This window comes from Labeo rohita, chromosome 13 (assembly GCF_022985175.1).
Source record: "Labeo rohita strain BAU-BD-2019 chromosome 13, IGBB_LRoh.1.0, whole genome shotgun sequence".
Classification (NCBI taxonomy): domain Eukaryota; kingdom Metazoa; phylum Chordata; class Actinopteri; order Cypriniformes; family Cyprinidae; genus Labeo; species Labeo rohita.
Genome location: NC_066881.1, coordinates 18,534,748 through 18,560,922, shown reverse-complemented (window position 1 = coordinate 18,560,922; position 26,175 = coordinate 18,534,748). Strand labels below are relative to the sequence as shown.

Here is a 26,175-nt window from a genome sequence, read left to right as displayed (position 1 = left end):
CCGAAAACAGGCTGTCCTCTTGTACTCCGAGATTGTGGTTAGCCTGTGTGTGCGCATGAATGTCTGTGTTGAGATGGAGGCTCGATAGGGTAATGACTGCAGACAAGGTTTGGAGGCGACGGTGGAGTCATGGCAGGACTGAATTGATGGGATTAAGAGATGTACCCCAGAGCTGGTCACACACGAGCATTGAGGGCAGTTTTAGATGTGGCCGAGCTCTCTGTGAAGTCTAGAGGCCTGTCACAGACCGCAGGGAGGCCAGACGATGATGATTTACTGAGAAAGAGGAGTGTGCTATTGTCTCATGACTTCTCAGATGGACTTAAGACTCCACAGCCTTTTTAAAAATAGTGGTAAAGACGTTGGCAGTGCATCCAATTTTGACATCTAATGGTCCAAATGTGTGGTTTGAACACACAGCTGCATTGAGTCTGTCCCTTGTCACACCGAGGGACTCAACCGAGCTTGAGCCGAGGTGTCGGATGCCTGGAGAACCGATGTCTTTAGACCCACGGCAAGAGTTTGAAGCCAAGTGGTGCTGACAAAGAGAGGAGCCTGCGAGCTCCATCCCTCCTTCGTGACGTGACGGAAAGGAGCCGAGGCTCTCACGCGGTCGGACACATTTTAAAAGCATATGCTGTGAGAGGCTACTGCCGAGGCCGCAGCTAAAGGCTGAGATGAAAAGGTTGAGACATGTGATTGATGACCCCCCGTTGGGCCGCACATCATTAGCTCGTACAATTAACTGCAGAGGGCGGGGGAGTAACTCATGTTGAAGAGTCCTCTTCTGATCTTTTATCACTCCACACTGAACAAAAACGATGATTGGGGTCGCATAAGCATGCGACAGGCGAGATTTGAGTTCGTGTACACGCTCGCAGCGTCCTGAGTCACTCTCGCTCAAAGAAACAAATGATTATGAGCTACTTCACGCATCCTAGGCTTTGTTTCAGGTGATTATACTAAAGGAGTTTTTCAGTAAAATGTGTTTAATAAATAATAGCTACACTGGACTGTGCTGCTAAGAAATATGTGCCTGTCCTGCATTTTTTTATTAAACAAAATGAATAATATACACACCTAATGGAATTCAGAAAATGTATTTGAAAATACACTTTAACAAGTCAAAAATATACAGGACTGTTTCTTTTTCATGCATAATTGGAATCATATTTAAAAGGGATGTGTCTTTACATACTATTGTTCGAAAGTTTGAGGTTGGTAAACTATAGTGTTTAATTAATCTAAAATACAGCAAAAATAGTAAATTCTGAACTATTATTGCAATTTAAAACAAATGTCTTCTATTAGAATTTATTTTAAAATGCAATTTATTCCTGTGATGGCAATGCCGAATTTTACACAGGCCAGTACTTCGGTCTTTAGCGTCATGTGATCTTTCAGAAATTATTCTAATATGCTGATTTGTCAAACAAGATGTCCATGTCTTTCTTTCTTCAGTCGATAAGACATTATATTTCTTGAGGGAAACATTTTGGGAATTATCTTAATATAGTGGACTTCAATGGTGCCCCCAAGTTTGAACTTCCAAAATGCAGTTTAAATGCAGTTTTAAATGGCTCTAAACGATCCCAGCTGAGGAAGAAGGGTCTTATCTAGCAAAACGATCGGTCATTTTCTAAACAAATTGACAATTTATATACCTTTTAACCTCAAACGCTCATCTTGTCTAATTTCTGTGATGCACATGCAAACTCCATGTACTACATTTAGGTATATCAAAAAACTCCCATCTTGTTTTCTTCTCCAACTTTAAAAATATCCTACATCGCTGCTTTACCTTTTTTTTTGTAAATGGTGTTTGATCTTCTTTGCATGTTCACTTTGTAAACACTGGGTTGGTACTTCAGCAGCGATGTAGGACGATTTTGGAGTTGGGGAAGAAAACAAGATGGGAGTTTTTTGACATACCCTAACTGTATTGTGCGCTTCGCAAAAAATAGACGGGCGTTTGTGGTTAAAAAGCATATACATTGTAAATTTGTTTAAAAAATGACAGATCATTTCACTAGATAAGACCCTTCTTCCTCGGCTGGGATCGTTTAAAGCCCTTTGAAGCTGCATTTAAACTGCATTTTGGAAGTTCAAACTTGGGGGCACCATTGAAGTCCACTATATGAAGATAATTCCTGAAATGTTTTCCTCAAGAAACATAATTTCTTATCGACTGAAAGAAGAAAGGCATGAACATCTTGAATGACAACGGGGTGAGTAAATTATACATTTTTGTTCTTGAAGTGAACTAATCCTTAAAAAAGATTTCTTAAGATTTTCTATTGTTTTCAGTGTTGAAATAAGTTGTGCTGCTTGATATTTTTTATATTTTTTAACAATATATATGTCTTTGCTGTACTTTTAATTAAATGCATCATAACTGGATAAAAGTATTCATTTCTAGAATAAAAGTAAAAATGTATTAATCATACTGACTCCAAAACATTTGAACAGTGTTATATGTTTACTTGACAGTGATTCAATGGAATGATTTGGACCATGGGGCAGCCCTAAAAATGGCCAACTCCCTGGACAGTGCACTGACGAATTGAAACACAACCAGAACCAGAGACAACAGATGTAAGGAATGGTGCTCCATTTCACTCTGTCCTCATATAATTTTCACTGCTTTTGTGGTAGGCACGTTTATCAGGGAGGTCTATCATGAAAATGTGGCCTTTACAAACTGAAGGACAAACAAAGGTCTAAAGCGGGTCAGAAGCTGACCACATTCACATCTCTCAGCTCCATTTCCATTCATTTCTGTGGAAACTCAATGGCACGATGCAGTGTAGCCATTGTTTCTCTAATAGGAATTTCTCCCTCCTTTTTCTTCCCTCTGGGTCTGGGTGTTTCCTCGATTGTAATTACCTTGCTGTTATAATTAAACCGACAATTTATTACCTATTAGCAAACAAGCTCCTTCTTCCTGGGCTCTGCTTAAGCAGTGGCCCAGTACTGTCAGAGAGGCAGCTAGCGCCGCATTACTCATCACACCGGTCCGAAGTGTGTTAGCTGCCCAGATGAGGAGAACCTGGGAGAATGCAGGCCAGCCCACTTCACGACAATTACCCTATGAATCACAACAATGAGACAACAGCATAGGCTCACGTAAATCTCCAATAAAAAAATAAAACACACCATATATAAAAAGTGAAACTGTATGATGCAATCCAAATTAAAATTCCCCAGAACAAATATCTGAGCTTTAAACATTAAAATAATCATAGGTAGACCTCATCATTCACAGAGCTAATTTCTGGTATTGTATTTTTTATGTGATTATAATTTTGTTTATTTTTCATTTTTTTTTTAGCCAAGTTACTTTGTGGTGTCACCAATACCCATGAATGAGTTTAAGCAGAATAATTTGAGCAGGAAAAAGGTAAAACAGACAAAAAGTGTGATAACTTTTCTTTATTATATCAGTTTATATTCATAATATCTAGTTTTTAGCTAGATACAAGTACAGAATTTTTTTTTTTTTTTTTTAAATAAAGGGACAGAATCCCCCCGTTCTCCCACCTCACTTCCTGCCTGCTCTACACTACTCTATCATAATAAATTCTAAAAATAAATGGCAAAAATTCACTGGGAAAAAAAAATCTAATTGAAAAAATCTAATCTAATTGTGTTTTAAGGATTAACCAAAAACGTAACTTAAGTAATTGCGCAAATGATGATAGAATTTTTTTTTATTTTGGTGTGAATTATACCTTCAATGTGTTGGTTACTTAGTTAAATAAATAAATAAATAAATAAAATTAATATAATAAGTAAATAAATAAAATTTTCTGTTTCTGTTTTATCTACTTGTTTTCTTTTTATTTATAGAAAACTTGACCTTCTAACACTTGCACTCTCTATTCTATTTCTATTTGATTGACTTTTCTTTTTATTTATAATAAAAAGCTTGACCCTCTAACACTTGCACTCTTTATTCTATTTCTATTTTATGTACTGTTTTCTTTAAATTTATAAAAAAAATAAATAAATAAAAAACCTGACCCTCTTACACTAATGTTCTCTATTCTATTTCTATTCTATCTAGTTTTTATTTATCATAAAAAATTACCCACTAACACTAGCGTTCTCTATTCTATCTATTATTTATTTTTTATTTATAAAAAAGCTTGACCCTCTAACACTTGCACTTTCTATTCTATTTCTATTCTATCTACTTGTTTTCTTTTTAATTATTATAAAAAATTTCCCACTAACACTAGTGTTCTCTATTCTATTTCTATTTTATCTACTTGTTTTATTTTTATTTTTTTAAAAACTTGACCCTCTAACACTAGCATTCTCTATTCTATTTCTATTCTGTCTACTTGTTTTTTTTATTATAAAAATTACCCACTAACACTAGCTATTCTACTTCTATTTTATGTAATAATAAGTAATATTATGTCTACTTGTTATTTTTTTATTTATAAAAAACTGTGACCCTCTAATACTTGCTCTCTCTATTCTATTTGTATTCTATCTACTCATTTTCTTTTTATTTATAATAAAAAATTACCTCTAGCACCAGTGTTCTCTATTATCTACAATTTTTTTATTTATAAAATTCTGACCTTTTAACACTAGCGTTCTCTATTCTTTTTCTATTCTATTTATTTTCTTTTTATTTATTATTTTAAAAAATGCTACTAAGACTTGTCACAGCACTTACACATTATTGCTCTTTTGTTGGTTTTGATTGCTTCTATTGTCCTCAGTTGTAAGTCGTTTTGGATAAATGCACAGTGCAAAAAAAGAAAATATTATATTAAAGTACTATTATTATTACATAAATTATTAATAGAAAACAATATACAGTGTAAGTGACTAAAGACTGAAGAAAAAACGAATGCAAATAAAATGAATAATAATAATAATAATAATAATAATACTCCAGACTTAATCTGTAAATCATTCCAGTTGAGCAGGAATGTGTGAGCTGGGATCATGATTGTGTTCGTTATGCATTATTCGGAGCAATTAAAGCTGATCCAGGCCTCGAAAAGAGAGAGAGTGAGAATGAGATAGGGTGGAGTTTCAACTCTCCCCTCCTCCACCGGCCAATCTGAAAACCTAGTTTTCTGTGCCATAACTGGGCGGATAGGCCAACAGTATCTAATAATAGGTATTGACTGGTTGAATGTAGGATGAATAGGGTTGGGTATTGGATCTCCATTGTGCCCCGGGTCACACAGCCAGCTACACTGAGAACACGTCTCATAGGGCCAAACAAAAAAAGAAGACATTTTAAACTTTCATGACTGAGAAGGAATCTGTGCTGTTTGGCCTTTTAAGGATTAACTCTTTGTTCTCAAAGTGCTGGACGATCAATAACCGAGAGAGAGAGAGAGAGAAAGAGAGAGAGAGAGAGAGCGAGAGCACAGACATCTCTATTCCAAAACACACACAAACACACACATACAGCCCTTACTGGATACTGCATACACATACTGTATATCCAGTTTTACTGTACGAACATATAGAACACACAGAGGTGAATTCACTAAACCGTTGTGTCACTTTTGTGTGTGTTGTACTGTATTTCAACACAAAGCCTGCGTCTTAGTCACTAAACACCTGCTATCCAGTTTAACCAGGCGCTAAATGTGCTGAAATAGCACTGCGCAGTGAGCGTTTAGGTCATTGTCTTCCTTTTAAGCCTCCTTTCTGTGCAAACAGGGCTGTTATAGATTTTGTAGACAGCCTCAGTTCAAATTTTTAGTTGTATCTAGTTATCGTTTTACATTTACAGCTTTGAGTACTGACATGCTCTCTGTGCTGCATAATTTAAGAGAGACTGAACATGCCTAATAAATCTCTGAAGAAATGTGATGTAAACCAATAAAATCCATCAATATTTCAAGTTAACACACTGTCGGACTAAACATTCTAATGAATGTGTAACCTCTTGCCATGAAAACTTTGCATGACTGGACTAATAAAGGTCATGTTTTGATGTATTCCCGAAACAAATTTTTGATTTTGAGGCCTTCAAGTGATAGAGAGCTTGTCAAGTTTAATTTACATTTATGATAGTGAAAACATGCAGTAAATTGAAATTAATGTAAACATTATAAAAAAAATCTGGATATTTCTTCATGTTTTATCTCATAGAAATAAACCCACATTATAATCAACTATAGATAGATAGATAGATAGATAGATAGATAGATAGATAGATAGATAGATAGATAGATAGATAGATAGATAGATAGATCAGCTTAAAAAAGTGTTTGTGCTGCCTTAAAATTTTAAGTTTAGTCAACATGAAATGTTAAGTTGTACTACATGAAAACATGGATATTTGAGTAAATTTTAAGGCAGCATGAACACTTACTTTTTTAAGTTGAAACAACTTTTTTTTAAGTTGTTTTTTTGTTTGTTTGTTTGTTTGTTTGTTTTTTTACAGTGTACAAAATTCCTCATAACTCCAAGGCTCAACTGTCTTATGTCGATAGAATCCTTGGGTCATGCTGGACAAAATGCACACCTCAGATTTTATCATGAGCCTGGCAAAATGTTTGGGTATTTCGCATTTTTTGCGAAACTTACTTTTGCTATTTAGTCCTAGGATTTTCGCCCAATCAAAACCAAACCAGTGCAGAAAGATTCTCTGGAGAGTATCAATAATTAAAAAAAAAAAAAAAGTTGAACTTCTACTTGAAAGTTGAACTCGGCACACTTATGTAAGAGCTCAAGCTGAGGTCACAGAAAAATCACGGAGATAAGAGGGAAAAACAGCTTATAACTGGGCAACCATTTGTCCTATCAACATGAAAATCGCTGTGTGCGGTCTTGGTCCAAAGTAGGGGTGGCGAACGTCGGTCCTGGAGAGCCGCAGCCCTGCATAGTTTTGCTTCAACCCTAATCAAACGCACCTGAACAAGCTAATCAATGTCTGAAGGGTTACTTGAAAGCAACAGGCAGGTGAGTTTTAATTAGGGTTGGAGCTGAACTCTGCAGGGCTGTGGCTCTCCAGGACCGGAGTTCGCCAGCCCTGGTCCATGGGGACATTTGCAAATCTCAAAAAAAACATGTCCACCATTGAGCACCTATTAGACAAGGTAAACGGAGGCCGATCGGAATAAAACTCGGTAGGCCTGACCTCAAAGGTCTGTGAGAAATTTGAAAGAAATCAGCCGCTGTTGGGCAGTATCGCATTTTTTGAGAGCGTAAATGATTGTACATTGCATGGTTTTCTGCACATGCACACGATATTCATATCATATGATAGACCTCTCTGTTCCAAACAACTTTGCCTCTAGAACCACTGCTGTCAATCAAATATCAAATCGTTTTTAAATAATTGAGAAGATGTGAAAAACTTAGTTTTGCTAAATAGTCCTAAGTTTTTCACTCAGTCTGAAAAAAAAAAAAACACAGCAGTGCAATTTTCTAGGTCAGTAATTATCAAAAACATGTTGAAATTTATCCTTTGGGAAGCTATAATGGGGTCCTTTAGAAAAGGGGCCTGTCCAAATATACCCAAAAGCCTATAAAGCCTAAACGAAAACTCAAAACTTCACAAAAACCCACTGAGCACATGCGACAGGTAATTCTAAACAAACATGCAAAGTCATAAATATTTCTATGGTAAATCACGTGGATTTGACAAAAATGCTTTTTTTTAATAATCGATTTAGTTGGTTACAGGCTTGCTAAATAATATGTAATGTCTTTTTCCTTATGTGCTTAAATACCTAAAGCGATTGAACCCCAGTAATCACTGTTTGCGGCTATATTTATTATTATTATTATTATTATTATTATTTATAAGTTACATTTAAAAAACAAATGAAAAATCAGGGTGGACAAGATGCTTCTGACTCCCAGTGGTCTGGTCTGGTTTGGGTGAGAATTAGGAGAACGGTTAATATGAAGTTCCTGTGACGTGAGGTCACGCAGATTATTACCACATAAATTTAACACTCTAAAATCATCTCTTAGGTTCTCGTTCCCGTCACTCCTTATTATCAGATTTAGCTTTAGCACACACTCTCACAGAGGGAGGGCAGGGAGGGGAGGAGAGTGAAATAAAGCATTCAAGAGTCCCATTCCATGAGTGCCAGCTCTGCACACGCTTGTGTGTGTCTGGCCCTAACAGTCGCGTGTAATGAGTGTGACGTTTGTTATTTTGTGTGTGTGTGTGTGTGTAGAGGCGAGGCCTGTGATCATGTGTACTGACAGTTTCCCCCACCCTCCTCACTCAGCTCAAGTCTCGGTGAGAAAGAGTCTAATGAGAGGTTCACAGGCTGTGAACTGATGGCCCCTCTCCATCCACCTTCACACATACACACACTAAACCTGAGCAGCTGGCGCCCACACCACTGGTTCAATGTCACATATCTTACTCTCGCTTTTCCACACTTTCATCTGCCTTGTGTGCCACCTGAGACTTCACACATACACACACAGTAGACTATGTGGAGACAGAAGCTGGGCTAATGAGCATGGATATTCTCAAGCCCATTGCTCTGTTCTCTGCTGGGTGTGGAGTAGAAATGAGTATGTGTGTGTATGAAGAGTGGGGGCTCGTCCTCTGCTTTATTACAGGTGAGAATAGAGGGTCAAGAGGAGTTAATGTGCCAGTCTAGCACCAATGCTGCTTGGAGGAACAGGGCTGGGAACTTTCCTTCTCTGTGTGAGATAATGTGTTTTAAAAAAGTCAAACGCACCACTGGTAGGGTATTCTCACAGATTTTATTGAGTTTTATTGTTTATTGCACACCTTTCGATTATAACGTTTGTATTGAACACCAACCAAATGTGTGTTTGTATTGTGTTAGGTTTGGAAAAACAGAAAATATGCTGTCTGACACTGTCAGCGAGTGGTCAATTACTCAGCACTGAGATGGTGACTGGGAGTTTCTTCAACTATGGGCACTTTTATATCCCAGGAGCTGATTTTTATTAAAATTGTGTTTTTCTTTTTGTTATATAAATACATTAAACTTACAAAAGATCTAAAGATGTACACTGTTATTCATAAAATATTTTTTAAGATATTTTGATTATTATTATTTTCATTTTATTTTACCAATATAAGAGTACTATTATTATTTAGTACTGATCTGAATAAGATATTTCACATAAAAGACATTTACATTTAGTCTACAAGCGAAAATAATAGTTACATTTATAAAAATGGGCCCATTCCACAGCTGTGTTTTTTTATTTAGTGATAGTTGTGCACGAGTCTCTTGTTTGTCCTGAATGGTTTAACTGTCCACTGTACTTCAGAAAAATCTTTCAGATCAAATGTTGGGTTTTTGACATTTTAACCCTTTCAAAGAATGACTATATAATTTTGAGATCTATCTTTTCACACTGAGGACAACTGAGGGATTCATATGCAACTGTTACAGAAGGTTCAAACACTCACTGATGCTTTAGAAGGAAAAACAATGCATTAAGAACCAGGGGTGAAAACTTTTGAACGCAATGAAGATGTGTACTTTTTTTATTTTGCCTTAATATCATTTTTTTTTCATTTAGTACTGCCCTTCAGAAGCTGCAGAGGATACATACATGTTTCCCAGAAGACGAAATATGTTTTTACCCCGATCTACAGTATATATATATCTCTTAGAAGAGTATTAGAAAGTTCATAAACATTCAAATTACATAAACATAAAAATATTTAGATATATAAAAAATCTTACTGACCCTAATAATGTATAGATTTTGTTGTTTTAATTTCTAAAAATATTTCAATGTTTTAATTTTAAAGTACTAATACTATTAATTATATAATGGTAAATATTAATAATAATATTTATAATATGGTAACATTTTACAGTAAGGTTCATTCGTTAACTACATTAGTTAACATGAACTAAAAATGAACAATACTTCTAGAGCATTTATTAGTTCATGTTAATTTCAACTTAATTTTCAACTTATTTTTTACTAATGCATTATTAAAATCAAAAGTTGCGCTTGTTAACATTGATGAACTGAAAGACTGTATTTTCATGAACTAATATTAACAAAGATTAATGAATACTGTAATAAATGTGTTACCTATAAAATAAATAATAATTATTGTATATATTATATCTTAAAATATGAAAATCTATCATAATCTATTGGTTTCAACAAAAAGTGGAATAAACACCATTTCAGTTTTTGTGTTTTGTGATTTACACCACTTTTTACTGTTTAAAGTTATGGAAGAAGTGAAAAAATATTATTTAATTGTGTGTATTTAGGCTACATAAAATGTTAAAAATGACATTTGTCAAGACTAGACAAAAATTTTGTTCCAAAAATATTAAAAAATAGGTAATTTAGCGGTTTGAATGACATGTTAATGATGTTATGATAGAAATGTTAAAGACCACAGGACCAAAAGTGCTCACAGTTTAAAGAAACACTCAGCTATACTGTACAAAATGCTAATTTTCTCTCTCACACACACAGAGAGATATATATATTTTACAGAAGGTAAGAGTGCCCAGAGTTGACACATGGGCTCACTAAGGGCTCTGAGACCTAGGGTCAACCATGTGTGAGTGTGTTCATGCATCTGTGAGTGTGTATATGTGTGCGTATGAATGCCTTCAGGTGCAAAGTGTGTGATATGCTGTTCTCCAGCTGTAGCAGATGTAAAAGGGAAGCCCGCACAGGGGACACAGGGCCGCAGGGTCGCCAGAGAAACGACCACAGCTGTGGCCCCTTCACAAACACTCCAAAACATGCACACTTTCTCACCCTATCTCTCAAAGATTAAAAATATAATTTTGATACTACTTCTGTAAGAGTTAACTGTAAATGCAGTTACAGTCAACCTTTCTGAAGTTTCCCTTTTCGATAGATAATAAACGGCTTTAATCATTAGCTGATTAATAATTCTGGCTGATGTCCAATAGTGCAGATATTGCTTTTATCAGCCAATTGGCTACTGATAATTGCCTGATATATTGGGGCATTATTATTAATATCGCTGTTTGAAAGTGTAAATGTCACACAGAATCAAAGATAGAGATGCTACTGGTGTTTGGTTTTAACGTGATAAACTTTCCTTTCCATCTCACTCATTTTCTTTTTAGTAAGACTTTTCCTTAAAGGGCCAGTACTGGCTTATATCTGCTAGTAAACCATGGGTCAGTTGCAAAGACAACAGCTCAAGTGCAGACAACATCAATAGTGAGGAGCATATGTGTAAAACATTAGCCTTGAAATCTTAGCCCATAAATTAAATGTGTTTTACTTGGACTCTAAAACTGGCTTTAGAAAAAAATACACTACTTTTTTGGAAAAGTGCTTTTTTTTGTCTTCTGTCACCCCCCTCTCTGTCTCCCCATGTCTTTCATTTGCATCTTTATGACCAAGAAATGATCTGAGGGGAAGACACATGGACTGGTCATAAACGGGTATGTGTGTTTTAGCACTCAAGAAAGTGTGTGCGACTGTGAGGGGGTTTGTGTGTCCCAGTAGAGTGAAAGAGGAGATTGTTTTACTCATATTCACCGTTTACCTCATTTACATAGGTACGCTCATTAGCATAGCTGGGAACGCTGCTGGCCTCTGCGCCGCAAACACGGATCTATCCATCCGCTCATGCTATGCGACTGTGTAACCCAATAAGCGTAATCCTGACAATGAACTGTGCTAATCACATCTAATATGCAAATGAGATTATCTAAACTTTGGTAAACATTGGCTAGTGTTGCAAAACGGGAGATTTTTGGGTTGGGGGGAGTGTTGAGAGGCAAACACACTAAATCACTACTCCCCTCCTGTTATTTGTTTTATTTGTTTACTGGGTTTCTAACATATAAACAGTACAAACTCATTTTAGGCATTGCACAGCGTTAGGGGACGTGTGTGTGGTGGCCAGAGCCTCTGTGTGCCTGGACGCAAAAATGGTGGGAAAGCAATTAAATTCTCATTTAGCTCGAGCGATTAAAACAGACACAAATACAAATCATATTATGCTCATCTGGATGTGGAGGCGTATTGCGCAACAGCCTGCTGAGAGCAGTGCCTTTGCTGTTTCTTATCAGAGAGATTAGTTTCATTTTGCTGTTGTGCGGATGGTTACTTTCTTCAGCCAATGGTCAGCATCAGTGCATATATATCATCATGTGATATATATTTAAGCAATAAATATTTAATAATGAGTAACATATGTTTTAGACACGACATTGCTAGATAACTTTAGTATCACCAGAGAAAATAGTTACAAAAGAATCAATAGTATGACAAAAACGTACCTCTGGGAACTTTTTTGCAAGACACAAAATACATATCAATAAGTACATATCACTGCAGTTTCCAACAGAAATGAACACTAGAGGTGGTAAAATAGTGAGTACTTGTAATCGGTTTCGTAGACCGTTATAATTACAGCTCCATATGTTTTGCTTTCCAGACATAAGAAGTTTGCTTGATAGCTCAGCCGGCATGGAATTGGACTTGGAATTGGAATCCCGCCAAAATCATGACTTATGGTGAAAGAGCTGAAAGATAAGCGAAGGAAAAATAGCGTTTTTACATCACATTTACATTTGTTTATACTATTGGGTAGGTTTAGGTGTAGTCAGCATTAATTTTCGTTGTTAATTTTTGTCATAATTTTCATCAACGTCATTTTTCACAGAAGAAAATGAGGTGATAACAAAAGAAAAACTTGTTTTGAATGATAAAAAACAATAACGAAAATCAGTTGACATTTTCGTCGGTAAATAAAAATGAAACGAAAATGCTTGGGAGGAATTTATCCGGCGGGACATAAGCTAGCATACATTTGCTCCACGTCTCATAAAACGTTGAAAAATGTCAATATCTGGGAGTAAGAGAAAAGCAGACATATGGATAAATTTGACTATGCAAAAGAGAACTCAATTCGGTCCGGTTTTCTGAGTGCAGACACAGAAGCAGCACCTCTCGTCTCATGAACAGAGAAATACACACAAAATGATGTCCATTTTGACGAGTATTCATGTAAACACACTCGGTTACTTCTTAGGTGAAGGTAAACGTGTATCAGTATATTCCATCTGTGCATTCAGTTTTAAAGGGACAGCAGCCAAATTTAGTTGCTATTGTTTGTGGCATTGATATTAATCAAGCAACAAATGAAAGACAGAAAATCACTTCCTGCTCTTGAGTGCTCTTGACTGAATCACTTTAGTAGCCCTAGTAAATTAATCTAAATGTATTTATATAAATAAATTTGTCTGCTTAAAAGAATGAAGAATGTGGTAAACAATTTGTATAAAGAATGCATAATTAGCCTTTATAACCATTGGTATTTCATTGAAAAGAAGGCCATGTTCTTGTTTCTTCATGAGAAGTGGTTTCACTTAATTTTAATATAAAGGCATGTTGTGTGTCAGTGCAGTTAAATCTGTGTCATGATGATAAAACCTTAATATCAAACCTATACAATGAGTTTGGTCATTTTAGAGAAATGTTTAAAAATGTTAAACCCAGGTTGATTAATTCATAAAAAGAATTACATTAAAATTAATACAAAATTTTAAACTAAATAAATAAATAATATTAAAAACTAAACTTATTTTACCTGCATGTCATGTGATCATTAACTAGGAGAAAACCGTAAATATGTGGTTAAATTATTGAAATAAATATTTTATGTCAGAGGAGAATAAATGACGAAAACATTTGGAAGACCCTGCTATAAATTATAGCTGTTTTTAGATGCACCCTGACAATTATTTCCATGTAAACTGGCATTATTAATTTCATATAATTTGCATTTAATTCTGTTAAATATTTGGACAACTGTAGGAAACACAATAGGCTTAAACTAAAAATACAACACCAGTATGATTTGCGCCAAATGATTTTCAACATTCCCACCCACAAAAAAGACTTCAAAAATCACTTTAACGGAGAGAGACAGTGAAAGGGATGACTACACCAGCACTAGTCTTTCCAAGAGCTTAAGGCAGACACAGGGAGCTTTTCCCATGTATTTTTCCCCATCCTTTCTCTGCTTTACCCTCTCGCTTTCTCTCCGCAACACATCTGGTGGGTCCGCTGACAAGCTCTTGAACTGTTGACAATAAGTTGATGGGCTAAAGCCCCCCAATAAACATCTCTGGTGCCACCTCAGCCCAGCTGCTAGTGTTTAGGGCTGAGTTGAAAGTGGCCGAGTAGCGAGGCCTGAGTGTCATTATGCACTCTGTTTATGTCTGCATGCATGTGGCCTGGCCAGAGATTCGACACTTTTCATCACATTCTTGGGTTGCCTGCGTAGGAATCCAGTTGCAAAACACATAAAAGTAAAGGAGAGAGAATGAACCCTCTCCCTGGAGTGGGCTGCAGTGTGAATCAAGAGGCTATTCAAAGCTGCAACAGTGGTTAATGTCCTTTGTATCGTAGAGATCACTTGTGAGTGTTTAAGATGTGAGCGCAAGATAGAATGATCAGTCCACGTCTACTGCCAAATTGTTTGGTGTAGATCTTGAAAGATAGACAGGTAAAGAGCAAGGTTATCGGTTTATAATAAGGAATGGGTATCCTCTACTACTGCAGTGTCGATTATAAGTAGGGAGGTTTTAACGGTATTACTACTCTCACCGATACTGCTTATCAATCCGGTACTTTAGTGGTATTTTTATTGGTACTTTTTTTCAAATACATAAGATGCAGTAAGAACATAAACAAAGAAGCAAAGTAAAACAAAGTGACAAATACAACAAAACAAAGACACAGATGAAACAAACAGTGCTTTAATTTACACGCAGAAATTGATTTTGGTGTGCACTGATACGCACGTGTTTGGCGTGCATATGATACGCAATTTTTAGCGTTTATATGATATGCAGTTTTGGCGTACATATAATACACACCTATCCCACACCCCTTATCCTTACCACTGCATATCATATGCATGCAAAGTCAATTTCTGCGTATAAATAGTACGCCAAATAAAAACAGAAATTCGTGGCACTGATACGCACTTTCATGAGATCGTGCTGACACATCGGATTTTCTCACAGCTGTTCACATCCAAGACATAAACTGTTTTTAAGTGAATACTCTTCAAGCCAGCCACTTTGACATATTTGTGTGTTTTTGATCGATTGGATGCACACTTGAAGCCCAAAGTGTAATTTACTTGTCCGTTCCCTGTTGAAAAAAACAGCTAAAACCAGCCTAAACTGTCATCCAGGCTGGTCCTAGCTGGTCAGCAGGCTGGTTTTTAGAGGGGTTCTGGCCACTTCGAGGCTGGTCTTAGCTGGTCAGGCTGTGAGACCAGCTAAAACCTGCCAACCAGCCTAGGCTGGTTTTAGCTGTTTTTTTCAGCAGGGTTTTGGAGCGAGCACACACAGTTCAGCCGGGGGAACAGCGTCTCTTGCACTCTTACTCTTTATCAAACATGTCCCACAATTTATCAACAGTAAAGATTACATTTTACAACTGTAGCGATTGTGCTGATTCTGACGTTAAGTTTGGGTTTTATGGAAGAAAGAATGCGCGCCGCTGTGAAGATAAAGAAGCTGAAAGAATAGTTTTACCTCATATCTTCTTTTTTAAGGTCCTTGGAAGCTAACATTGAAATCAAAAATAAAATTTGCTTAATATCACAGCCACAGGGCTAAAGTGTAAGCAGACGTTTGATTGTTAAGCTCTGTCCTCTATCATCACAGTTAAACAGGGCGTTCATATTGTGCGCTCTATAGCTTCTCCGTGTGAGTGCGATATCTCTTCTGAATTGTGAATAGCAGAAATGCATCATAGACAAATGTCCTAATATTACAGCATATAAAAACAGTTAACGTCAGAGCTTATCGATACTCTGGTCTTTCATAATGTAGCACCGGGGCCAATTTAATACCAGGTTTTGGTACCCACCCCTACATATAAGCACTTTGTTCATTTCTGGAACACAAATTAAGATATTTTTAATGAAACCCAAGAGCTTTCTGACCCTGCATAGACAGCAATACAACTGACACGTTCAAGGCCCAGAAAGGTAGTAAGAACATCATTAAAATAGTCCATGTGACATCAGTGGTTCAACCGCAATGTTATGAAGCTACGATAATACTTTTTGCAGGCAAAGAAAACAAAAATAATAACTTTAGTCACTTTATTCTCTTCTGTGTCAGTCTTGCATTGCTGTCTATGCAAGGTCAGAAAGCTCTTGGATTTCATCAAAAATATCTTAACTTGTGGTCTGAAGATGAACAAAGGTCTTAGGGGTTTGGAACGACATGAGGGTGAGTAATTAATAACAGAATTTTCATTTTTGGGTGAACTATTCTTTAATTAAACTAAAATAAAATTTAGTTGGATTTCTGAACTCGATATATTCACAAATCCTTGCAACAGACTACTGAAATTAATGAATTCAAAACATGGTAAAGGAAATTTAATCTATTTTTTCCTCTTTCTCTCTTTCACAAGATTACTAGTTTCTGTGATCCACTTGCTCTGAGGGCCAGTCGTTGTGGCCGAGTGTTTTGCGCTACAGATGGCGCCGGATGAGGGAAGCTGGGTCACGCTGAAGGATTGACCACAGTGCTTCATCATACCGAGGGAAAGTGACCCCAAAGGTCACAGCACACACACAGGCGTAATTTTAGAGCAATTAATCTCCTCTCAAGAGAGTTTTATGTGTGAGCATGTGTGTGGGTGTGTCCTCCCGGGTCCTGTGCTGTAGTTAGAGCCGGCCGTCAGCTGTCCGGCCAAGGTGGAGGCACGGCCATCTTATCGTCCAGGAGAAGCTTAATATGAGGAGATTAGATGGCACGGAGGAGATTACAGCTTGGCCTTTAATGCATCGTCCTCTTACCTAACAGGAACCTGATCTAAATCCACCACGGGGCAACAAGGCCATCACTCCGTCCAACATACACAAGAGAACGTGTAACGCAGATGCACACCAGACGATGAGTGGGTGGCAAAGCAGGCAAACAAAAACACACACACACACAGAGATGAAACAGCAATGGAAATGAAAGAGGCGGAGCTTCCGGTGAGAGAGAGTGAAAGAGTGAGGTGGGATGGAAGAGGTGTTCCCCATATAAAAGCCTCTTCACTGGTTTGGAAAATTAGCTAGGCCCTGTGGTCTACTGGAGCCTTTTATTTATTGATGTAAAGAAAGATAACCACGCCACCTTCCGTATTCGCTCCATTTGCATGAGCGAGGGAAGATTAGGAGTGAAAATCAAACCAAATAAATAAATCCCTCTTTTTCCCCTCTCTTCACCTCCCCTTCCCTTCCCAGACACACACACTCATCCCTCTGCCATAATAAACACTTTGCAAAAAGTCGCAACAAAGTTTATTTTTCAGACAATCACTGCCAGACTATTCAGTGGATGTGTGCTATATTAATCTCAAAGCTCAAAGAACTTTGTTTATTGGCTGCAAAGGTTGGAAAGTAAATGCTGCCCAGCGTAACCATCACATTAAACTGGTATAAACAACCATGCTGTAAATGCACGCTTGTATATGTGAGCGGTGTACAGTATTTGAGAATAGAGCCATGTAACAGTGTTTTAGCAGTTTAACATCTTCTGCAGAAGTTTGAGAGTCACGTATTTATTCACGAGTGCCGTGTTTACGTCTAAATGTGGTCCGGTCTCACTGAAGTGTAAAGCAGAATGGAATCCAATCAGTTTTGCTTACTCTGTATGCCAGTTTGAATGTTTGTGTAACAGCACTAAATACTGCATCATGATTAGTGCCACCTTCTTCGTGCCTATCCATCACATCGGTTTCTCACTTTCTCAGTGGGAAAACACTAACTTACTCAGAATTGAATTCTGAATTTGAATTGAGGTAGCAAACAGTATGCAGAATTGCAATTTCAGTTTGAATCGAAGGAAATATAAGTAAATGAATTAAAGTTCAGTTTATATTTTATTTTTTGTAATTTTGCTTTTTGTCTTTGTCGTTTTTGTGTTTCTATTTAGTTTATTTTTATTTCATTATTAGTTTAAGTAATTTAGCACTTTAATTTTAATGCTTTAGGGAATGTTTAATGTTTATTGAAGATTTGTAAGTGTTCCATCTAATATTTATATTTTGTTGCGAATAAATTTGAATTAGCCAAAAAAAGGAAAACTTTTAGTTTTAATAACACTTCTTATTAATGTAATTATTAATGTAAGTTTATTTTAGACACTTTAAATTTTGTGTTGACAAAGCTGTTGTAAAGTTTAGACAAGTGTAATAAAGCTTTGCAATCTTTATTTTATTAAATAATAATAATTAATCATTTTAAATTTTTTAATTTTATTTAATTTTATTGTATTATATTTAATTTTTTTATTATTATTATTATTATTATTATTATTATTATTATTCATTTTATTTTATTTTAGAAATTTCATTAAATTCCTCTTTCTTTTTATTCCAATTCATCTTCCTGTTTTGTCATTATATTTTGTTGCAAATAAAATGATTTTACTTTTAGTTTTAACAACACTGCTTACTATTGTAATTTTTAACTAGAAAAGCAAAGTTTGTTTTAGACACTTTACATTTTGGGTTGACAAAACTGTTTAAAATTTTATATTTTATAGAAACACAATGTTTATAGGCCTAAAGTATTTTTATTTATTTATTTATTTAATACAATTCAATAAAATAATTTATTAAGAATTAGAAAAAAGTTTGCATTTTAATTTTAGCAAAACTGCTTATTTTATTTTAGAAGTTGCATTGCACTGAATTGCAATTCATTGCCATTCAATTTCTCTTTCCTGTCAATTCAGCTTCCTGTTTTTTCGTCTAATATTCATATTTTGTTGCAAATAAATATGAATTAGAAAAAAAAAAGAAAACTTTTAGTTTTAACAACACTGCTTATTACTATTATTATTTTAGACACTTGGGGTTGACAAATGTTACTGTTGTAAAGTGTAAAGCCTTGCAATTTGAATGTTTATAGGCCTGAAGTATTTTATTTTATTTTATTTTATTTTATTTTATTTTATTTTATTTTATTTTATTTTATTTTATTTTATTTTATTTTATTTTATTTTATTTTTAATTTATTTTATTTTATTTATTATTTTAGAAGTTGCATTGCATTGCAATTCATTAAATTCCTCTTTCCTGTCATTCCAATTCAACTTCCTGTGGGGTGTAGCCAATTTGATTCAAATTCACACTCGTAAATTCAATACTTTAATTTGGTACAACCCTGACGTGGACACCCAGAGTAGAGGGGCTTAAAAAATGAGGCCACTGATGTTTTCATCCACCCATACATGGGTGTTCAATGATCAACACACTCATCACACACTTGATCTGCAGGCTGGGGACAGAGTTGTATTGACTGGAGGGCAGAGATGTTCGCAAACAGCCACGGTACAGACAGGAGTGGCTCTGAGTGTGTGTATGTGTGTGCTGGGATGCAAGAGTGTGCTGCTCCTCCTCCAGGAGTCCTCAACGGGGCAGAAAATGGGCATGTGCTTGTGGTCCAGTGAAGCCCAGCCTGAGCTCAGCTCTTGCACCGCTGCCCCGCTCTGCCTCCAGATGTGGCCTCAGCGGCTTTTTCTCGTGTGGATTGAAATCAACATTATGTCTTTGCACAGTGTCCTTTTCTCTTCTCTCCCCTCCGTTCTCCTTTGCTGTCCTCTCCTCATTGTTTATGCAGCTCATTCGGCTAATGAACCAGTACAAGCACAAAGTGCATTTTATGAGAGAGATAGCCAAATATTCACAGGGGACATAAAACCCCACATAACAACAGCACAGATGGAGCAGAAGCACATGACAGACAGGCCCCGTTCAGGAAGACAAAAAAAAAAAAAAGTATGAGGACTGTCTGTGTCAAACAGCCTGTTTTTCTACCCACTATTACTCTCTTTTTGTCTTCTCTTGTCCACCTGTGTCCCAGCAGCAATTAAGAACCCTGGTGGATCCAATCAAGGAATCACACGAATGGCTGAATGTGAGTTTATTTTCAAAACTATGAATATCTGCTTATGCATGTATGTTTGTACTTGTCAGTGAGTGTAGTTTAGGAGGTGAATTGAGAATCATTCATTTTAAATCCTGAGTTTGAATTAAGATAGCAAACAGGATGCAGAATTACAGTTTGAATCTAAATACAGAATTAAAGACATAATTCCAAGTAATTCATATATTCATATATAATTCATTTTTATCTATAAAAGAAATGTTTGTGAATTTTAAATGAATGTTGACCAAAAAAATAAATAAGTAAAACCTTTTAAAAAAGTGTAAAATTCCTTTAAGTTTAAGGTTAATAGGCCTTATAGTCAGTCAGACAGTGTTTGAATGTTTTTAGTTACTGAAATGCTACCTTTAGAAATGTTTATTTTGTTGATATATATTTCATCATAATAGATTAACTGTTATGGACCAGGGTTTAAGAACACTTCATTTCCCAAAATGCATTACTTGTGTTGAATTTTTTTTAATTACAGTGCAGCATTTTTTATTCCTGCTATTCCAAATCAAATTCCAACTCACCAAAAGTTTGGAGTTGATTTTGTTTTGTTTTGTTCCATTTTGTTCTTTGTTTTTTGTTTTGTTTTGTTTTGTTTAGTTTTTTTAGTTTTGTTGTGTTTAGTTTTTGTATTGTTTCTGTGTGTGTGTGTGTGTGTGTGTGTGTGTGTGTGTTTTGTATTGTTTTGTTTTGTTCGGTTTGTGTTTTGTTCTGTTCTGTTCTGTTTTGTGTTTTTATTTTTTTATTTTTTTTTGTTGTTCTGTTTTTTCTTTTTTTCTGTTTTGTTTTCTTTTGTTTTTTATTGTTTTTTGTCTATTTTGTTTTTCTTTGTTTTGTTTTGTTTTGTTCTGTTTTGTGTTTTGTTTTGTTCTCTTTTGTTTTGTTCTGTTCTGTTTTGTGTTTTTTTTTCCTTTTTTGTTTTGTTTTCTTTTGTTTTTTATTGTTTAGTTTTTTGGTCTGTTTTGTGTTTTTTGTTGTTTTGTTTTGTTTTGTTTTGTTCTGTTTTGTGTTTTGTTTTGTTCTCATTTGTTTTGATTTGCTCTGTTTTGTGTTGTGTTTTGTTTTGTTGTTTTCTTTTTTTCTTGTTTTTTTCATATTTTGTGTTTAGTTTTGTTTTTTGTTGTTTTGTTCGGTTTTGTATTTTGTTTTGTTCTGTTTTGTTTTTTTGGTTTTGTGTTTTGTTTTATTTGCTTTTGTTCTGTTTTGTTTTTCATTGTTTTCTTTTGTTTTTTCTGATTTGTGTCTGTTTTATTGTCTTGTTTTGTGTATTTATTTAAAAAAAAAATTTAATCTCTTATGGTCACCAAAGAATGATCAATAACTTTATTTGTAATGTGGTGAAAACAGCAATGTTGTGAATTATTATTACAATTTAATGTAAATGTTTGCTGTTTTATATATTTTAATATGTAATTTATTTCTGTGGTAACAATGCTGAAATTTTAGCAGCCATAAATCCAATCTTCAGTGTCACACGATCATTCGGAAATCATCCTAATATGCTTGTTTGCTGCTCAGAAATATTTCTTCTTATTATTAATGTTGAAAATTGTTGAACTGATATTTTTGATTATTAGAAAGTTCAACAGAACAATATCTTTTTATTTTGTAACAAAACTCTTTTGTTACTTTTGAACAATTTAATGCATCCTTACTGAATAAAGGATGAATAAAATATTAATTTCTTTCTTTCTTTTTTTTTTTATCTTACCGACCCCATACTTTTGAACAGTAGGTATAGGTTTAGATGTGGATATAGATGTAGATGTAGGTCAGCTTAGTATAGTGTGGACAGCTCTTACCCTATAAGATAAAAAGAGAGTGATAAAAAAAGAATAGAGAAAAAGAGAACGCTCACATACAAGTAACTCACTTCTCTGTCCCTATCTATGTGCACTCAACGCATCTGTATCAGTTCGGTTCAATTCAGTTGTATGTTCAGATTGTTATGATTTTGTACTTAACATCACTACTGCTTGTTTTTGCCATCACATTTTATCTTCTCAAGTGGGTTTATTTCCTGCAGAGGAGACCTTTGTGCTGCACTGTACACTCACAAAGAAACAAAGAGCGATATCTCATAAAAACCTAACAGAATTACAGCCTGAACGAACACACACACATACATAAATATGAGCCACACACACATTCTCTCCCTGGGTTTTGCACTCACGCAGGGCCTTTATGGAGAGACATGAGTAAAACCAAATCAATACTGGAGGCCATACTGATGAAGAATGAATCTGAAAGTGATTATATCTGTAAACAGTGATCAATATGGAAGCTGTTGCGCAGAGTGCGGGATAAAACCAGCCTCGATAAATTCTCCATCACTTCACTGTCCTTCACTGGAGCTTAATAACATCAGCATGCAATCGCAGCACCAAAGTCTTTTTCGACAATATGTTTTACTATCATTGTCACTGATTGGAAGCCGTTCTCTCATTCGAGGTTGAAAAATGCATAGTTGCTAAAAGCAGATAGTTGTTTATATGCTTTGCATGATCTGTTGTACTTTGGTAAATGGTCATCGTCTGACTGCTCGTCTCTATCTCTCCTCCGTTTCTCTCTCAAACTGTCTGCGGTGCTGTGATTCGGGTGAAGATGGTGGACTTGTGACAGATCAGGGCATTCAGGCTGGTGACATTCCTCCTGGCGAGCAGATCCATCCTGGGCCGGGGGTGAAAAATGCAGCGCCGCGCTGCTGCTCAGCTGCAGATGAATGGAGCTATCTGTCTTGTCACGAGGGGTCGGCGGGAGAGGTTACAGCCCAACTGTACCTGGTCTCCGGTGCTGACGCCGGCACGCCGCTTCCCTTTACAAGGGAAGGAACAGGGAAAAAAGAAGAGCGGGAGAGAGAGAGAAACAAATCCTGCCCCATCAAGCACTTCTTCAGTCCCTCCAGAGCCCATCTCACTTCCCATCATCCCGCGGTCCTGCTGCCCTGAGCGCAGGCTTTGACACATCTATATGTTTTTCCTTCTGACCTTTCAACGTCCTTTCTGTCAGCGCCTGTAAACCATAAGCTGATGTATGAGGGCAATTTTTAGCGGTGCCACTTGTATCTGAGTGATTGCGCACACTTTACATTTGGGGGGCCTGCCACCCTGCCACCTTCTCAACATCTCTTTATTTGCTTTGCTTGAGATTGAAGCAGAGAAACTGAAGGGAAGGAATAAAAAGAGTGGATGGGGAGGGGACAGTGGAGCCCATTCTCAACAACCTCTGGGCAACAGGCCTGCACTTTATCAGTCCGGCGAGCTCAGCCCTCAGGCCAAGCCTGACCAATCACACCTTGGAAACACGTGCTTGAACAAACACGTACATCAGTGCGACAGACTCCTGTACAAAGGGGTGAATGGAGGGAACTGAGAACTGCTAAACTTTCATTGGAGTGCTGATCTTACATATTAATGTCTAATTTTAATACCTGTAATTCAGGGGTTTTCAAACAGGGGACGAAAGGGGTTATATTGGTGGTCAGAATTTTTTTTTTTTTTTTAAATATATGAAATATGTGCAATAAAAATAAATAAATAAATAAATACATTTAAGATATATATTTTATGGAAAGAAAAATATTTTACATAATGTTTTTTTTTTATGTTAAAGTTATAATTTAGCAGATATTATTTAAAACCTTCATGCAAATTTTAATACTTTAAAAAAAAATACAGTAATTCTGATTTGTTTACTGCTTTCTGAAGACTGTCTGAAGTTGGAAATCATGGGAAATCATATTTATTGTTAAAAACAAATTTACTTGAAAATGTTTCTTTTTAAGTTTATGCATGTAAAATTATTCTCATAATGGATAGAAAAAATAATCTATTAATTAAAAAAGTTTTTCAGATAATTTTTAATTATTTACAGGCTTGTAGTTATTATAGTCTAAAAAAAAAAAAATTGAACTTATTTTATTTCATCTAGATGCCAAGGCAACATTTCTCATTTTAATTTAATTTAACTTATACTAAAATAACCAAAACTAAAGCTAAAAATTAATAGTACTAGTAATAATAATAATTCAAAAACTATACAGACCAGAAAGAAACAAAAAGAAAGATTTTACATTTTTGTTTAAGTGTTAATTTAGCAGATATTATTTAAAACCTTCATGCAAATTTTAATACTTTAAAAATAATACAGTAATACTGATTTGTTTACTGCTTTCTGAAGACTGTATGAAGTTGGAAATCATGGGAAATCATATTTATTGTTTAAAAACAAATTTACTTGAAAATGTTTCTTTTTAGGTTTATGCATGTAAAATTATTCTCATATGGATAGAATGGATAGAAAAAAATCTGTTAACTTAAAAGTTTTTCAGATAAGTTTTAATTATTTACAGGTTTGTAGTAGTTATTATAATCTAAAAAAAAAAAAAAAAACTTTAAAAATATAAAGAAAATTTTGAACTTATTTTATTTCAGCTAGATGCTAAGGCAACATTTCTCATTTTAATTTAATTTAACTTATACTAAAATAACCAAAACTAAAACTAAAAATTAATAGTACTAGTAATAATAATAACTTAAAAAAACACACTAGAAAGAAACAAAAAAAAATTGCCTTTTTTTTATTTTAAAGTGTTAATTTAGCAAATTTTAATTAAAAACATTCATGCAAATTTTAATACTTTAAAAATAAAATAATAATACTGTGCTGTTGTTGTTGTTGTTGTTGTTGTTGTTTTGTTTGTTTTTTGTTTTTTTACTGCTTTCTGGAGACTGTCTAAAGTTGGAAATAATAGGAAATCAAAAGTGTTAAAAGTGAATTTACTTGAAAACATTTATTTTCGGGTTTATACATGTATAATTACTCTGGGAAAAAGATACGCTGTTAAATAATTTCCAAAAAATATTTACATTATTTGCAGGGTTATTATAGTTGTTATATTTTAAACAAAAAAAAACTTTAACTGATTTAAAATATACATTTTATATATTTATATATATAATATACATAATATATATTTTAACTGATTTAAAAATAAAACATAGTACTTTTTTATTTCAGCTAGATGCCAAGGTAACATTTCTAATTTTTTAATTTATTTTAACTTTAATCTGAAATGAAAATGAAAAATAATAATAATAATAATAATTAATAATAATAATAATAATAATAATTGTATATATACTATAGCTCAAATTAAAATATATTGGACAATATTCAAATTAAAAAAAATAATAATAATAATATTATTAAACTATAAAAGTATTGATACTACAATAACACTGGTACAATGACAATATAATACTCAATTATTTAACTGGGGAAACAACATGTTTGTATAATATCGCACTTAATATTATTCTCACACAGTATAAATGTAATTATATATGTATTTGAAAGGGAGTCTCTCGGAGAGGATCATCATATTTGAGGGACTTTGGTATTAAAAACCTTCTCTAATCTGATTGGATGAGCATTCTAAGGTTGTAAAATGTTTTCTCTTGCTTTACTGTAGATCTCTTGCTTTAGCATTGGTCTGTTTCACAGTAGCGTCATCAGATATGTTTTGCCATTTCTTTCAGAGATGTTCTTATTCTTATGTGTCTACAATCTCCCAGCAGTGTCAACCATAATCCAAAGAATAAATGGTGCTGTTCAAGTCCTGTGGTAGATGCTGTAGAAAACTTGTGTGCACAAGCATCACAGCGTCCCATTATCCTCAGTGTTCGCCACTGTGAACACTTTCTGGTGACATATGTTTACTGTCACATCCTGAACACTTGGGTCAGCTGCCTCTCTACTCTTCTCATCACAAACTCTGACAGCCTAACAAAGCAGTCATTAGACAGCCTCTCAGACACGACTAGCACTCCTCCTTTGCTATAGGGAAAACTAGCATAATAAAATAAGAAGCAAAGAGGAGTTAGCTTTCTCCCAAAACAAACACACACGAAACAAACCTCACTCATCTCTTTCAGATTTTCTTTGCTTTGCTCCCTCCCTTGATTCTTGGTCTCCATATTTATAATTTAGCATTATGACATTTTCATTTGTGCAGCTTGAAAATAGCACTGTCAGTGGTATAAATATGGAGTACCACTCCTGTGAGAAAAGCCTTTATACTTTAGTAGGTTAAAACTAATACAAACAAAACTGGAATTATTAATTATGAAAAAGGAGAGACAGAAAGAGAGAGCGAGAGAAAAGCAAAATCCCCACATTTCAATATCATTTGCATTTCGATTTCGAGTTGGATTTTCAACAACTTGACTGTTTTCCCCCCTCTTGCG

The 26,175-nt window shown here is 35.0% G+C and overlaps 1 long non-coding RNA gene across 1 annotated transcript in view; it reads left to right on the top strand.

Annotated features, from left to right (window-relative positions):
* The window catches only part of LOC127175152 (uncharacterized), a 104,952-nt gene extending 80,640 nt beyond the window's left edge, over nucleotides 1-24,312 (top strand). Inside the window, exons 6-8 of the long non-coding RNA XR_007828953.1 lie at nucleotides 2,491-2,595; nucleotides 19,856-19,906; nucleotides 22,532-24,312. This is a non-coding gene — a long non-coding RNA (uncharacterized LOC127175152). The remainder of the gene's footprint in view (nucleotides 1-2,490; nucleotides 2,596-19,855; nucleotides 19,907-22,531) is intronic.
* The last annotated feature ends 1,863 nt before the right edge of the window (nucleotides 24,313-26,175 follow it).